The sequence below is a fragment of the Falco rusticolus genome, chromosome 9, assembly GCF_015220075.1.
Source record: "Falco rusticolus isolate bFalRus1 chromosome 9, bFalRus1.pri, whole genome shotgun sequence".
NCBI classification, from domain to species: domain Eukaryota; kingdom Metazoa; phylum Chordata; class Aves; order Falconiformes; family Falconidae; genus Falco; species Falco rusticolus.
The window spans coordinates 13,510,001-13,525,080 of NC_051195.1; the positions used below are offsets into that span (position 1 = coordinate 13,510,001).

Consider the following 15,080-nt stretch of genomic DNA (forward strand, 5'->3'; position numbering starts at 1 on the left):
AAATGACCCACCTGCTCGCTCCTGCCCTCCCAGGAAAGGCTTTACCGGGCAACGTTTGCCACTGGGGAAACTCTTGAAACCCGCAGGGAGACTTTTTCGAGGCGGCAGGAGGCTCCCGCTCGCCAGCCTGCCCCTTGCCAGCCGCCTGCGGCTCGCCCGGCGCCTGCCTCCTGCCCGTTCGCCTTCCGCCGGCCTTAGCGGGAGCCCGCTCCCTCCCGCAGCCGCGGGGCGCCGGGGCGCTGCCTGACGGAGCGGGCCCCTCGCCCGCCGCCGCTCCTTCCCTCAGCGCCGCGGCGCCACCCACCTTGCCCACTTGCCGTACCTCGAGCAGCGCAACCGGTAACTCTAGGCCGGCCGGGCGCCCACCGCTACCGCCGGCCACGCACCGCCTCGCTGCGCCGCGCCGCGGCGGGTGGGACGGGCGGGCTGGGGGTGTCGGCAGGCGTGGGACGGCCGCTCCCCCCGCCGCCAGGCGCCCGAGCGGGCCGGCGGGCGCAGGTTCCCGCCCCCGCAGCAGCTGCCCTCAGCGGGCGGCGCTTGCGGTCACACGCACCCACGGACATCCCCCCGCGCCGGCCGCGGCCAGAGGGCGGCCCCGGCGAGCGAGGCGGCGGCCCCGGCGGGAGAGGCGGCGGCGCCGGCGGCACCACCCGCTCCCGCGACGAGGGCGGCGCCGCTGCCGCCGAGTGGGCGCCCGTAACGCGCCCGTAACGCGCCCGCGGACCTGCCGGGCGCCTCCGCCGCGCGTGGGCGTGGCGTGCCCGTAGCGCCCGTGCCCGCCGGGCGCCGCGCTGAGGGGAGCCCGCCCGCGCGCGGGGCCGCCGCCAGGGGGCGCTGCGCGGGAGAGCAGGAGCGCGAGGGGGCTCGCCGCCGCGGGTGGTGGCGGAGTGGCCGTTAGCCGAGAAACCGTTATCAGCCGTGGCCGAGCACTTTGTAACAAAATCCGTTGTTGAACGGAGATCACCTCTCGGCCCCGGTGGCAGAGCAGGACGGTGACACAAAGCTGTGGGGAGCGGTTCGGCTGCGCGCCGGGGGAGCAGGTATCGGGGCGGGGGGGGGGGGGAGCGGGCGTTACGCGTCTGGGTGCCCTCAGGGCCGCGGCGAGGGAAGCCATGGCGGCGGCGGCGGCGGCGGCCGCGGGGGGGGGGGCGCCCTCCTGGGGGACTCGGAACGTTCTAGAAGGCGGCGCGGGAGGCGGGTGCTGCCCCGGCTTGCCGGCCACTGCCCGCCAGGGACAGCGGGCTCCGCGCCTGCCGGCGGTGCCCTGCGCATGTGCCTGAGCGCTTGGCGAGCGGGGAGCCGGCCGCCTCCCGCCCCCGCGAACCCCCCAGCACGTGTGGGAGCGGCGCGTTCCCTCGGAAAGTGGAGGTGAAGTTGTGTTATTCCCCCAGTGGTTCCTGGTGTCGGTAGGTAATGGTCGTTTGAACTGAACAGAAAAGTTAAAACGGCTGCCCAAGAGGAGACAGGGGGTTTGGAAGACAATTTTCAGAAAAATAGAGAATGAAGAGCGCCGTTGCCCAACTGAAGTTAAGCTGCTCGGCCTTGGGGTGACCGTGACCGCTGTTTTGTCAAGACCCAAGCTCCTCACTACGTACACCCCTCTATGCAGCAGTGACATGCGATTATTTGCTTTTTAATATTACGCTCCCAAAGGTATCTTCCAGAAAGAGTGAAAGTGGCTGAGCCACTGCTTTATGAGTTCGTTAAAAATCAAATCAAATCAAATCAAATAAACGCCTGTTCCGAAGCACTGAACACACTGGAACCCACCCCGCGCGGCCTGGCTGTGGGCGGCCCGGCAGCGCGGGGCCGGGGGCGCGGGCGGGGCGGGGGGCGGCGGGCGCGGCGGCCCCGTCAGCACCAGGGACAGGCGCCTCCCCGGGCCGCCCGCCGGCAGCGCCCCCGGAGCTGTGGGGCGCGGGGGCAGGGCCGCCTCCCCCTGCCGGGGCTCCCGGGCCACAGCCGTCAGCAAAGCCTTCGCGATGAGAGTCCCGACAGTGCCTCTGTGTCGCCTGGGGTTTTTGATTATAAATCCAGGAATGGCACCGCTGAAATGCGCAACGAGCGTTCGCAGCGCTTTCTCAACGCAGCTCTAACCTACTTAAAAGAACGGCCGTTGTGATTTAGTATTCCCCGTGTCTTACAGAACCTGAAGTCTCTATTCCACGTGTGCACTGTGCCTGAGTGCTGACTGTGATGCATATTAAGTAGGCTCTTTTGGTCCAATACACGGGATGCACAGACCAGGCCAGGAAATCGTGGTCTAAATTATTTCTGTATTTATATTTGGCCAAAGTTCATAGCCATATGGATTGTGACTTAACGGTAGTTGCAAAAATATCCCACTGACAAGTCAGCTTACACCCCCAAAGGAAACATTTTGCATCTTGTCGAATGCCGGAATAAATTGCTTTTCGCAGAGCACTGAAGTTATCAATAGTTGCAAGGCAGCGCAGTTTAAGTGAAAGGTGTGTCAGATCTAAGTCAATGTGCATACAGAGCAGATCGGTTTTACCACGGATTGTAAAACCAAAAACCTTGCAACTTTTTTTCCCCCCCAAAGTACGACAAAACAGAAAATAACAGGATGGTTGCTGTGAAAGGAAGAAAAGCGTACCATAGCATTGTCTACAGTCAGTTTTATAGAACACTTGCTTTTCAACAGCATTATTAGATACCAGTTTTTACAAAATTCATTCATAGCTAAAATTATACATCTCATTAGGAAAAAAAAAATTATTATGCTGACAGCAATATATTTGATGTGTCTTTTAATAAAGAAAGCAATTAGAAAATTGATATTAAAGTGCCTGTTTGTGGTTACTGATGCCTTGAGCCATGGAAATACTGAAGTATTTTTTTAGAATTGTTTCTTATTATACAATTAATCAGAACTATGAACCATTGTCTGTTAGATTAGTCTTGAGGCAGCAGTGAAATTGTATGGTAAAATGTAAGAAATTTGCTCAAATCAATTTATTATAAACTTAGTGTATCTTTATTTACGAATGGTTATGCTAACCAACTCCGATGATGATAGATACTTCTATATCTACCGGTTAATGAAAGTAATGGATATTTGCAGAGGGTAACTGCAATGAGGTGCTTTTCAAGTAAGTGATTAGTTGATCCTGAAGTTGGTATAACAAAAGACCTAAATACCTTTTCCTTCATCTGCCAGAAAGCTTTGGAATGTAAGGAGATATTTCATTTTTCAGCTTTGAATAACATTTTTACTGTGCTGTAAGCCTCCCTCTTGTATACGTTCATACCCTGTTTGCATCAAGGCTACTTGATTCTCTTTAGGAGGATTAAGTGGGAATAAATCAGGGCAGAATCTGATTTGACTTTCTGTGGCACACGGCTAGGCACTTCTGTGTGCTCTGTACTAGTTTCATCATATGCTGTATGTGTGTGCATTTAAAACCCTCCTCAGACCCTCAGCAATGTGTTTAAGGGGTAGGAATTTTGATTGTCAGAGGCTTTCTTTTTGCAGTGGGATCTGTGTTAACGAGTATCAGGATGGAAATACATGTTTTGTTATCCTTGGAGTTAGCTGTAGCTCTTTGTCAACCTTTGAATTCCTTACCAACTCTGCTGTCTCTTAGAAGACCTCTTTAAATAACAAAAGCTGCAAAATGACCACAAATAGTTCTCTTGCAGATGGGCAAGCCTTGTAAAGTAGCATCATTGATGACTTAGGCTGGAAAACATGATCCAGATGGATGGAAGCTATGTTTATTTCATAACGAATAGGGTGATGTTCTGTTAGATTATTCCATTCTACACATGATGATAGAAAAAAATCTTATTTAGATTTAAGGGCTTATACCTGAACCTTTACAAGGCCTTTAGCAATCTGATTTTCTGCTCCCTGTTAAGTATATCAGCAAGGATGACCACAAATTTGCACATAATCCTGTTCTGGTAAGTGGCAGATCAGTTTTGCTTCAGTATTTGTTTTTGTTCAAAACAGGGTGAAATTCACTAGCTTGTGTGTTTCTCATTAGGTCTTCTGAGGCCAGGGAATTTGAAACTATGGGAGCTCTACCTGCTCAGCACTCTTAGAAAAAGCCTACAAACTTGTTCCCAGAAACTTGTGCCTGTGTTGTGGAGAGACAGAATCTGTTGTCCTCTTTTTCTAGAAAGGACTAGTAACAGTATTAAACTTGCATTTTAAATAACATTTCCAAAATACATTGCTGACCTACCAATGGCCTTGGAATAGTTCTGTGAAACATCCTCAGGAACACCACTTAGCACAAAAAGCTGAAGACCGAGACTGTCCAAACAACCCTGTTTGCTTTCTGGAAAGTAACTTACTGGTAGATTCAACTGTGCATTTTTCTCTGTTACTCATTTAATGTGATTTGCTTAATTAACTCATGAGTTTCGATCCAGCCTGGAGGACTTCCTTTCTTGTGAAATTTAGATAGTTCTGTCAAGAGCTAGTTCTGAGTTTTCCACAAGTCTTTCTCAAAGTCTTTTGTCCTTTCTTCTACTCACAATCTGATCTCCCCAACTGTGGCATTAGCTGTTCATCCTCAGTTCAGTCACAGATCTCATGAATATATAATTTTCCTCATGTTTGTATATATATGTAATATTTTAATTGTAAATAAGCCCCTCATTTTTTGCAAATTTCTGCAGTATGGTTTCGTTAGGGTTATGAGGCATTTTAGTAAGCTCTCCGCACAGTTCAGTTGCAGTAACTGTCAACTGCAGGTACAATCGTCACAGGTGGAAATGTGAAAGAATGATTGCTGCCCACAGGGCTGGCCTTCTCAGCTACTGAGGGGTTCCTCACCAGTGCTGGTGTTAGGAGAATTAACGTGTAAACTGAATACACTGCAGCAGAAAATAAGGATCTGTTTCTCCCAGGAGAATCCTTTTGACATCGGATCTTATTCCCTGCCTTGCTGAAGGAGTTACGGTTCTGAGTTCAGAAATAAACTAGTAATGAGTGTGGCTTTCTGGGAGCCTCTGCCTAATTCTGTATCAATATCAAGTAAGTATCAAGATACTACCTTTGGTTTGGGTAAGGTCTGTAGGTGTTATTTCTCTATGGTGGCTTCAATGTGACTGTTCAGACCGAAGTGCTAACTTTAGAGGAGTGCAGATCTGGGGTGCATGTGCACTGTCATTTACCCAAACTCCTTAACAGCTTCAGTAAAAGGCCTTTCCAATTGTGATTGCTTGTTGCTTAGCGGTTCTGACTTTTGCTGTCCTTTGCACATGAAATGTAAGGGGGCAGGAGATTCGGTGGTCTGTTCTTTCTGTCATTACTGAATAAATGAGCATTTTGCAGAACAACTTGCACTTTTCACTTCCCTTCTGATAAAAGACTGGAAGGAATTTCTTTAAAATATAATTATGTCCGGTTAGCAGTCTGATTCACATGCAATGGTAACTTAATTTCTGGTATCGGCAAAAAAAAAGCTGCCAGGAGAATCTAATATTTTGGATCTTCAAAATTATTTTATTATTCAGAAGTTCTACAGAAAAATCTTAGGAAAACATAGCAAGTGCAGCTCAGATGAGAATCATATTTTTAGAGTGACTACTATGGTAATTTTACCCTTGTAAGACAGAGACTCATCATTCCCATTTTCAGTCTTACCTTAGCAGTTTTGCAAAGTTCCTAATGTTGTCCATATACAAGAGCAAACAAACAAGCAAATAAACCAATCAAAAGGTCAAGCCGTTACACAGAGTTCAATAAAATATTGTGAATTGCAACTCCAGAGTTTGCTCAAACATAAAAAGAAGGCTGTCCATGTGGTAACCTCCTTGGACTGTTCCTGTCATTTCCCTGGGACACGTTATTAGCGTAACATTCCTAGTACAGGGTAAAGACAGAGTTATGGCAGTAGGTAATTCAAGATGAACTGTCAGCAGGATGAATCCCAGCAATGCGGCTTGACTCAGAAGCCAGGCAGCTTTCATACTTGGGGCCAATCCAGCCTCAAAATGTCAGTGTCGACTACACAATTTCCACAAATCTTGTGCTCTGAATTTAGACACAAGGAAAGCTGGAATTCTCTTGAAGTTTAAACTTGATCTATATTCAGTTAGTTTGTCTAAATAAATGTTGGCCTTTTAATTCTAGCTCGCTGTTCAACTCTTAAGTATTCAGTTGTAAATGCATGCTATTTGTATAAAGGGAAAGGTGAATCTTTTCCCACCTGTTTCACTTGATATCTCTCTGCATTTCTCAGTTGAAGGCTGATTAATCTGTCATTGCATCTTTCTTAAAACAGGCACTGCTAATCCTATGTTTGAGTATGGACAAAAGGTTACAGTTTGCAACCAATATGCAAAACCTTCCTAATTTTGTGTTGCATCAGTCCAAGAGTAAATGACATGCCCATTCACAGATAAACTTGGGCACTGCAGTTAATTGGATTGTCAAGGTCACAGAGGGAGTTAACGCCATACTGTAGCTCAAAACTGATTGTTTTTGATACTTACCACAAAGTAGTGTCAGCTGAATATCAGTCTTGTTCAGTTTGATTACTTGGTGCCTTGATCTCATGATTTTTTCAGTTGAAACAGTTTTAATTGTGATGTCTGAAGAACTTAGCTGAGAAAACTGTGAGCCAGTTGGCTCTTCCAAATAAATACTTACTCAAGCACCACTTTTCCTTGAGCTCTAAAAAATTGTCTGAGCATTAAAATACACATTCCCAGAGTCTTTTAAAAGATAATTTTATAAAGGGATATATGACCTCTAGATTACGCAAATGAAGAAAGACTGCCCAGCTCATGTACTTTAACAAACCAGAACTAACAAGTATTTCACTCTGCTGATGATACATACATTCACTGCATTAAAGCAGTAAAGGAGGAGCAAAATGACACACACTTCTGAGAATTTTTCATTTAATTGTAAATAGAACATGTGAACTGGCTCAGCATTTTTTCTCACAGTGGCTTACAAGTAATGCTTTGGACACTTTGTAGTTGCAGGTAAAGATAATGATTTTAAAATAGACTTGGCAGCCACTGGAGAATGACTGCTGGTATATGTTTTTTTTCTTCAAAGGGTAGCATCTCGGTACCCCACCTTTCAACATCTCACAGAATTTTTCCTGGACTTTCAAGCATAAAGTAAATCTGTTTAACACCACCACCTCAACACATAACCTGGAGTAAGCTATTATTGTAGTAGTATGTCTGTTAAAAGGGAAATAGAACAAACTAAACTGAAACCTAGCACAACAGTTTTCATTTAATACATTTATGCTAGCAATCTGTCCTGCCAGTTACGTAAATCTGCACAAGAGAGTATGTGCAAAAGCAAACATTTGCTACTCAACATCGGTTAAGAGACTGTAGCCAAATGCTCCAACAAAATACAGTGACAGAACTGTTTCAGATGAGAATTTGCCTATTTAATAATGATTTAACCAAAGTCATCTCAGTTTTCATTCACACATTTTTCCATTCCTTTCTTAGTGTTTTCAGTTGTGCTGGGAATAGAGCAGGAACTGAACTCAAAGCATGACAGGCAGGGTGAGGGAGTACGCTAGCTGGATTAGCTTGATTCTCCTAAATGGTAATTTTTTCCTATTTGAAAGGTGTGTAGGAAGATTGTTTCTCAGTTGAGAGGAAGACAGATCGGGAATGTCTTGATGGTCAGATGTGAAAAGTACAATTCATGTAAGATGGGAACTGGCAAATCGGCTATGTAATTTGCACTTGCATGATGTTTTCATGCAGTAAGCAGAATGAAGGACTAGGAGAAAAAGCACACCATGTCAAAAAATGTTCTTGAATACCTCTGTTCAATCACAGTAAGTAAAATAAATTAATTTAAGATGTAGCTTTATTGGCTATTTCAATAATAAAAACGTTTGTTTAGGGTCAGCCAATCTTTCCAACTGAGTTTCAGTGGCCTAGGACTTGTGGAGGACAAGTGGGATACAAATTCAGGATCCTATTATATGAGTAACCTGAGTCAGTTCCCCCACATTTAAAGGAATGTACGAGTTAACAAGAACAGAGCTCCTGGACAAGTCAACAGGAATGTCTTATTCCTTATTCCATTTATTCCTCATTTTGTTATTCCTTATTTTGTTCCTCAGCCCTTCCCTTTACATGTTGGCTATCAATTGCAGAGGGACTGGAATGAAAGTTCCAATAAAATATGGTCTCTGTTATGAGCTTTTTTCTTTTGATGAGATCTTTCAAATTGACATCAAGTAAAATAATAACAGTCAAATTATAACTGAAGTCAAGGAATTCTGCTGGAACCAATGTTTCTTAAGTGGAACCAAGCCACTAGCTCTTGGAGGGAGGAAGCAAAGACAAGTGCCTATGAGTTAGTCACGTGTTGAAACAGAAACATTATGGTGTCCTCTTGAATTTCCAAATCACCCAAAAAGAGTGTAATTTGCACTGAATGTGTGATAGCTGGGACCGTTGCATTAGTACTTAGGCTGGGACTTCCAAAGAGTTTCAGTTGCTGAATTTCAGTTGAATGTCCTTTGCCAAAACAGGTTCCTTTTCAAATCTCTGTCTCCAGTCCTGAGAGATCCCGAACTGGGGAAGAAATACTAGTGTTGTGAAAATCTTAAGCGAGTAATCAGTAAGACACAAAGTACTTAGTAGGGGATGTTGCTTTATTGCCATGGGACTTTTTGTTTTGTTTTAGCATTTTAACTGAAAAATTCAGAATTGATTTGAGATCCCTGTGAAGTGGTTTAATGGCCATGATTTTCTGTTCAGGGAATCCTCCATAAATAGTGGATGAGAAATTACATCTCCCTGAAACCCACTTTCCATCAGGATCCACCTCATGTGGCTGAATCATTATGCTGCAAGTCCTGATTGATATCGTGCCATTCCTACCTGTATGGCTGTTCTGGTGAGGCATGTGGCTGTGGCCATCTTTTGGCAACAGAAATGCACTGATCTTATCTGAGCCCAAAATCCTAAGTTTCTGAGAAATGGCTTCCAATGGTGTTGGACAGTCAGCTGTGTTATTTTGAAAATTCCTACAGTAATTTTTGTTTTTAAAAGCTAGAATTCAGCCAGCTCACACTATTGCCTTGTTCATTACCTGCTCTAATAACCAACTGCCTTTGTGCTGTGACCCAGTAAAAATGGAGCAGGTTCAGCAGTGATGGGGATTCTTTCTATTTCAGGAAACAGCACAATGAAGGGAAGCTGCAAGATGCAGCTCTCTAACATACTGTGGCCTCCTTAGCCCTGTCTCTGAAATGACTATGGTCTGGCTTCTGCACCTGAGAAAAAATCAAGGAGGGTTGAGTCAGTGAAAGAAGCAAGGAGAAGTCTGACACAAGATGGTAACTCTTAAGTTCCTTTTCTGATGGTGGCCCACAGTGGGAAAGAGGCATGTTTTCTGTGAAGTTACTGTGTTTTGAAACACTTCAGGATTCCCTAGCGTATTTACAGTTGCTTTATTTTGATGCAGTGCTAATGGGTATCCTGAATTGTGTTTTTTGCTTCCTTTGCCTTTGGCCATCCTCTACTGTGACAATTTGAGGTAAAGCAAGAATTAAAGTGGATGTGATTTATTGGAATGGAGTTTCACATGACGTTTCTTGGAGTTTTCATGTTTTTAATTCCTTCAGTTGAAATAAATGGTCTCTGCAGTGCCCAAGGAGAACAGCTTTTACTGCATGAAACTTATTTCTCATCTGACTGAAGATAATGATCCAGGATCTGAAAGATTGGTGTGTTTTTTTCTTTTTCAGAGGAATGATTTTCAGAAGGAATCTATGCAGTGAATATGATCAACCACTGAGCTGCCTGATGCTACTGCCTCAGCTCTGTCCTTCATCAGATTAAGTTCTCTTACTTCACTGAGCAGCAGCAGAAAGTGAGTTTTAACCAGTGTGTCTGGAAAACAGCACTTTGAATAAGATGTATCAATACACCTCAAACAATACATTATGTGTACAATAATGTACAATACATTAAGTGTTCTGCCATGTGTGTCTGTTACTCAGAGACTTTAGCGGGGGACAGCAGCATCAAAAGGATTCTTATTTTTAAATAACAGTAGGAGGATTATTATAAACCCAGACTCCATCTGTTTACGTGCTAAGGTGAAAGCATACATGGTTTCTTTAAAAGCCAGGAGGGGGCTGTGTTTAATTAATGCTGGCTTTGGCACCTGAGGGTGTTGGGGACTGCTTGGAAAGGGGTACTAGAAGCGTGAACTGGTGAGAACTGGAAGAAGATGGTAATACTGCTGGGAGGGCTTGAAAGCTAGACTGTTCCAGAACTGACTCTGAGGTGAGTGACAAGGAATACTTGACTGCAGGATCTGCCTGGTAGAAGGGAGCTGAGACCTGGGCTTATGGGCAATCAAGAGATCAAGGTTACAGAGAGAAGTGGGGTGAGAAATAGCTATTTCATGCCAGGCCCTTGGAAAGGGTAAGAAAAGGCCTGCCCTCTGGCCCTGTGGAATTAACTGGAGAAGGGTTGACTGGTCACTTATTGCTGGCAGTAGAGAAAATTAGAAGAATCTCTAGATGTGGACTGAGCTGAGCAGGTTCTCTCTACAGTCTGCACAGCAAGGTAAAGGTGAGCAATGGCACTGGGGAAGATCTTCTAAATTCAGATCTGAAACTTTTGGTTAAAAAAGAGAAAAACAATTTTTCTTGGTTTGTTTTTAAACCTGTTTTTCTTATTTTCCTCTTCTTTTTTTTAAGTGACCTTGCATAACATGTCTAATATAGACAAATAAGGGGAGAGGCATTGCCGAAAACATTGAGGTATATTCAGTTTTCTGCTTATGTGCTTACAACTATGACCAGTCTAGTATATATTAAAACTAGTAAAAGTCTGATGGAGAACTGATTTCCTCAAAGCCACAGCTCAGCACTGGGCAGTTACTGTAGAGAATCCAGTGCCCTGTGCTCCAGGCACTGGAAATGCTTCTGTAAGTTTTTAAGACTATAGTCTTATTCTTTCCTTAATTCTTTCCTTTTATGGCTGAGCCTTACTGTATCCTTAACACTTGTTGGAGTTCAAACTTTGATGAATTTCCCGGCTTTAAATCCTTTGACATTAATGGAGCTCTTTTGTGCATGAAACTAAGAAGCTGGCTCTGAAAAGGCTTGCTTATGTCTGGACAGGACAGAAACAACTCTTTGATGTTCAGAGCAGACTGCACTATGCAGTTATCTCTGATTTTCATTCTAGGCAGTATCCAGGGAAGGCTGTGAAAATCTTATTGGTTTGATTTTATGTTAATGTTGCCCTTGTTTCCTGGATGACACTGCTGGTCAATGACTCCTTTCTTCCACTGATGATTTTTACCCCATTAACAGAGCAAAAATCCCTAAAAATCACTTTACTATCTGTTTGACTTTGCTGACTCCAAGGGACAAACCTTACTGATGAGGCCTCAGCCCTTTTTCAAGGATCCCTCTCTTATATCATCTGTTAATAAGTTGTTTCTCTCCATAGATCTGTTCCAGCACCTTCTCCACAGATAAGTTTTCCTTTTTGCTTATGTACTGTAGAGCAAAATTTGATCCAGTGATTTTAAATATTCAGCCTTCTCAAGGGAATACATTTTTACTTATCGGCTCATTGATCAAAGAATGTACACAATTGCATGATATATATTTTTATTAATTACATTTTACCATTAAAATGCTTGGTTCTACTTGACTCATGTCACAAAGTAAAATATACCTTTAAATGATAGCTGAAGTCAGCATGGTGGGTGGGCGTCTAAATTATTTCTGATGAGTAACTCCTGTAGAGAAAATGAACTACTATGCATCCCTTATCCCCTTCAGTTACAATCTCTGACTTTTATATGTAATAGAATAGTTTAGACGTTTTGATAACTGTATAGTAAAGGAAGAAAATGTTAACAGTGGAAAAAGAAAATTTTATTTCTAGTTGTGAATCCTGGAACAAACTGCAAAAGCTAGTTGAAAGTAGCCTCATGATGATGAAGAGCATGTTATCTGTATTTTAGAGGTAGAAATACTGAGTTATGAGAAAATAATTTTCCCAAGGTCACACAGTAAACATAGAAAAAACCCCACCAGAATCTTGAACTTCTGATTCTAACTTCTGTGCATTTTCTCAGCACTGTCCTTTCTCATCTTCTTAAGGTTTTGCTATACCAAAGCGCTTACTGCTTTCTACATCAAGTCACAGTAGGCCTAATAACAATACAGGTTGCAGCCCAGCTCATCTATCAGTAATAACCTTGGCTTTAAAAAAATCTGAAACTTAGGAGATTTATTAATGTACAGTTCCATGGAGTTAGCAGCAAATACTAGACCAGAAAAATATTTTAAAAATTCAGTCGCTTTTAGTACTGACCTAGCATACTCTTAACTCCTTCATTTCAGTTGTGTGTTCTGAGGAGTCGTGTAGATGTTTATGCACATGATTACCTTCAGGCATCTCAAAAACTTCGAAAAAATCAATTATACCAATCCAAAGAGCGCATCTGAGAATGTGTAATACATTTTTAAAGTACTGGGGCTTTTGAAGGAAATGCTGTTACATTAGACATACAGTCACTTTATATGTGACCTTTCAGGCATGGCATTGCGTGGAAGGGTATGTATTTTCCATTCTGTTTTTCCAGTCAACGGAAAACATACAGCAACTGTAAGTATACCCATAAGTGTCCCACGGCCTATTCAGGAAATGTCCTTTATGAAACTTTACATGGGAGACCTTGTGCTGTCCAATGATGTAGTCTCAGATTTTTGTGTCTTTTTCTGAACCATCTTCTTGTACACTTGTGTAAGTCGCAGTGAAGTCTAAATGTTAAGGGAAATGAATAATGTCTTTGTTTTTACGTAGAGGATAGAACATGGTTTGCTAACTTTTTTACAAGTGTATTGTGTTCATTTTTTTATTGGCTTAAGCTAAATACAGCAAAGTAGAATGCTGAAGTTAGATGATAATACTGAGAGCAGATTCTTGGAAGAAAGAAACACAAATTCATATAATGCAACATATACTGCAACTGCTGTATCATAAAAATTCCCGTCACTAATGTACGAGATAACTGTCTCCAGGAAAAACTCTAATATTAGAAAATCACATATGACTCCATAAAAGAAAACACCAAACAATAATGGACTAAGAGGCACATGATGAGCTTTACTTTCAGGTTATGTCTGTGTTTCTGTGCCGAGACAAGTTAACCTGAGCTGCAGCTCACTCAGCTCTACAGTGTACCTAAGGCTTGACTTAAGCCTGATGAAGTTAAAAAGGATGCTTCTAGAAATGCATCTCTCAAGTTACAGTTATCATCAGAAGACATACTTAGGCAGTTTTTGCTGTGAATTTCTGTGCTTCTGAGTCATACATCTGATGGATTATGGCAGGGTATGTATTGTAGTAGGCCAAATGAAAGTGGGTCTCAAAAAAGTTCTCCCACATTAAGTCTCCTTGGCAAGGGTTGGTTAAGATTTTCCTGAAAGCGATCAAAAAAATCTTTGGTACTAAATCTGCATCAATACTGCTGTTTGTATAAGTTTGAAAAAAACACAAACCAAACCCCACAGAAGGGTAGGGAGGAAAAGTTCACTGTAAAGAGGGACGAATCCCTTTCCATTCTTCCCAGCCTCCTATTTGCCCCCAGTTTCAGATGAATCTTAATCTTGAGGGCCAATTTCATTGCCACAAGGTGTTTGTAGGTAATGTGCAAACCAACCACTGTGAGGCCAGCTTTGTAGTCTAAATATCATGAGATCCTGAGATCTCTATACACAGTGAGGTGATACCAGTGTTTGGAAAATGTACTAGCATTTTCCTACACTGCCATGACTCTTGCAGCATTTGCTTTGATCTGCGAGCCAGGTACATAGAATTCCTGTGCTGTAAGTCTCCAGCAGAACCCTGCTGCTGCCAGGACTGGTATAACTAAAAGAAGTATTTTCCTACAAAATAAAATCTTCTTACTAATGTTTGTGCTTTGTATTAGACTGTTAAGGCTAGATTTGCTCTAGAGAAACTTTTCTGGCTTTGTTAAGCTTACACTGAAGATCTACTGAGTCTACTGAGTCCTTAGAAAGAATGTAAACAGGGCAACTTGGAAATCTCGACAACTGTGAACTTTGCATGAGTTTGGAAATGAGCATTTAGGCTATACATTTCATGGGATAAGAAAGGTATAGTAATCTTGTTGTTCTACATGAAACATTTAGTGTATGGGATTGTGGCTTACGCCTCGAGTTGCTGGGAATGACAGTACTAATAATTTATTTCTTTGTTGTAAGACTACTTTTATATAAACCTATTTATAACATGAGACTCCTCACATTCCTGTGACATTAACAGCTGCAAGGCTACAAGCACAAGTGTTTGAACTGAGATACCTGTTGCTCAGCCACTGAAATACCATTGTCTGATACTAACATTGCTTTGCAGATAAGGGCACTCTCTTAATAGAGGCCTGTGGAAACAGTGGTTTCAGAATCAGACACAGAACGATACCCTGTCAGCGTTTCTGAGATGTTAATACCTTTCACTGAGGGATCAGAGGGTGAGGGACACACTGCAGCACTTCTTGGAATGGCCTAGGTAAAAAATGGCACTGGTCACATGGAGGAAGGCAGGAACACATGCAACTTACCCGTGTTATGCCCTAAAGAGCTGTAGAAACACCCAAAAAGTGTTGGAGAGGCCTTTGATTTTTTTTTCTGAATGTCAGACTTGCTGTTGGTTTTGCATATGACTTCAAGAAAAACACTTTTTGCTACTCTGTCTTACCTGAGAATGTGTGAAAATTTACTCAATGTCACATGCCATGATGACTTTTTAGTCCAATGGTGGATGCAAACCAGTTTCCACAAGTATGGAAAATGAGGCTGCAGCCAGCAAAACACAGGGACTAAGGTCCCTTGCAATATGTGAAAATTTGTAAGATTGGCAACTTGTGAATTTGGCTTATGTAGTGCTTCAATCTCGACTTGTAACAGCCTTTTATTATGCTGGCTCTTGACACCTACCCTCTTTGCGGAACCAAGAGTGACTGATTGCTCAGCAGTTTTTCAGAACTGCTTCTATGATCAGACCAAACATTTTCACTTGTGACCCAAGCCTGAATTTGAGCTTGAGGC

The 15,080-nt window shown here is 43.1% G+C and overlaps 2 protein-coding genes across 11 annotated transcripts in view; one reads left to right on the plus strand and one right to left on the minus strand.

The window, feature by feature from the left end:
• Positions 1 to 499, minus strand: part of LDB3 (LIM domain binding 3) — a 127,892-nt gene extending 127,393 nt beyond the window's left edge. For 2 of the 10 annotated variants that reach the window (XM_037400937.1, XM_037400928.1), the window contains exon 1: positions 323 to 440. The gene's annotated coding sequence lies outside the window, so the exon portion shown is untranslated. Of the gene's footprint in view, positions 1 to 11; positions 267 to 304 lie in introns of those variants that run through there. The other 8 variants (XM_037400939.1, XM_037400935.1, XM_037400933.1 and 5 more) reach the window with 7 other exon arrangements.
• A 419-nt stretch (positions 500 to 918) lies between these two features.
• WAPL (WAPL cohesin release factor) overlaps positions 919 to 15,080 on the plus strand; it is a 159,860-nt gene continuing 145,698 nt past the window's right edge. The window contains exons 1-2 of the mRNA XM_037400924.1: positions 919 to 1,040; positions 9,723 to 9,847. The gene's annotated coding sequence lies outside the window, so the exon portion shown is untranslated. The remainder of the gene's footprint in view (positions 1,041 to 9,722; positions 9,848 to 15,080) is intronic.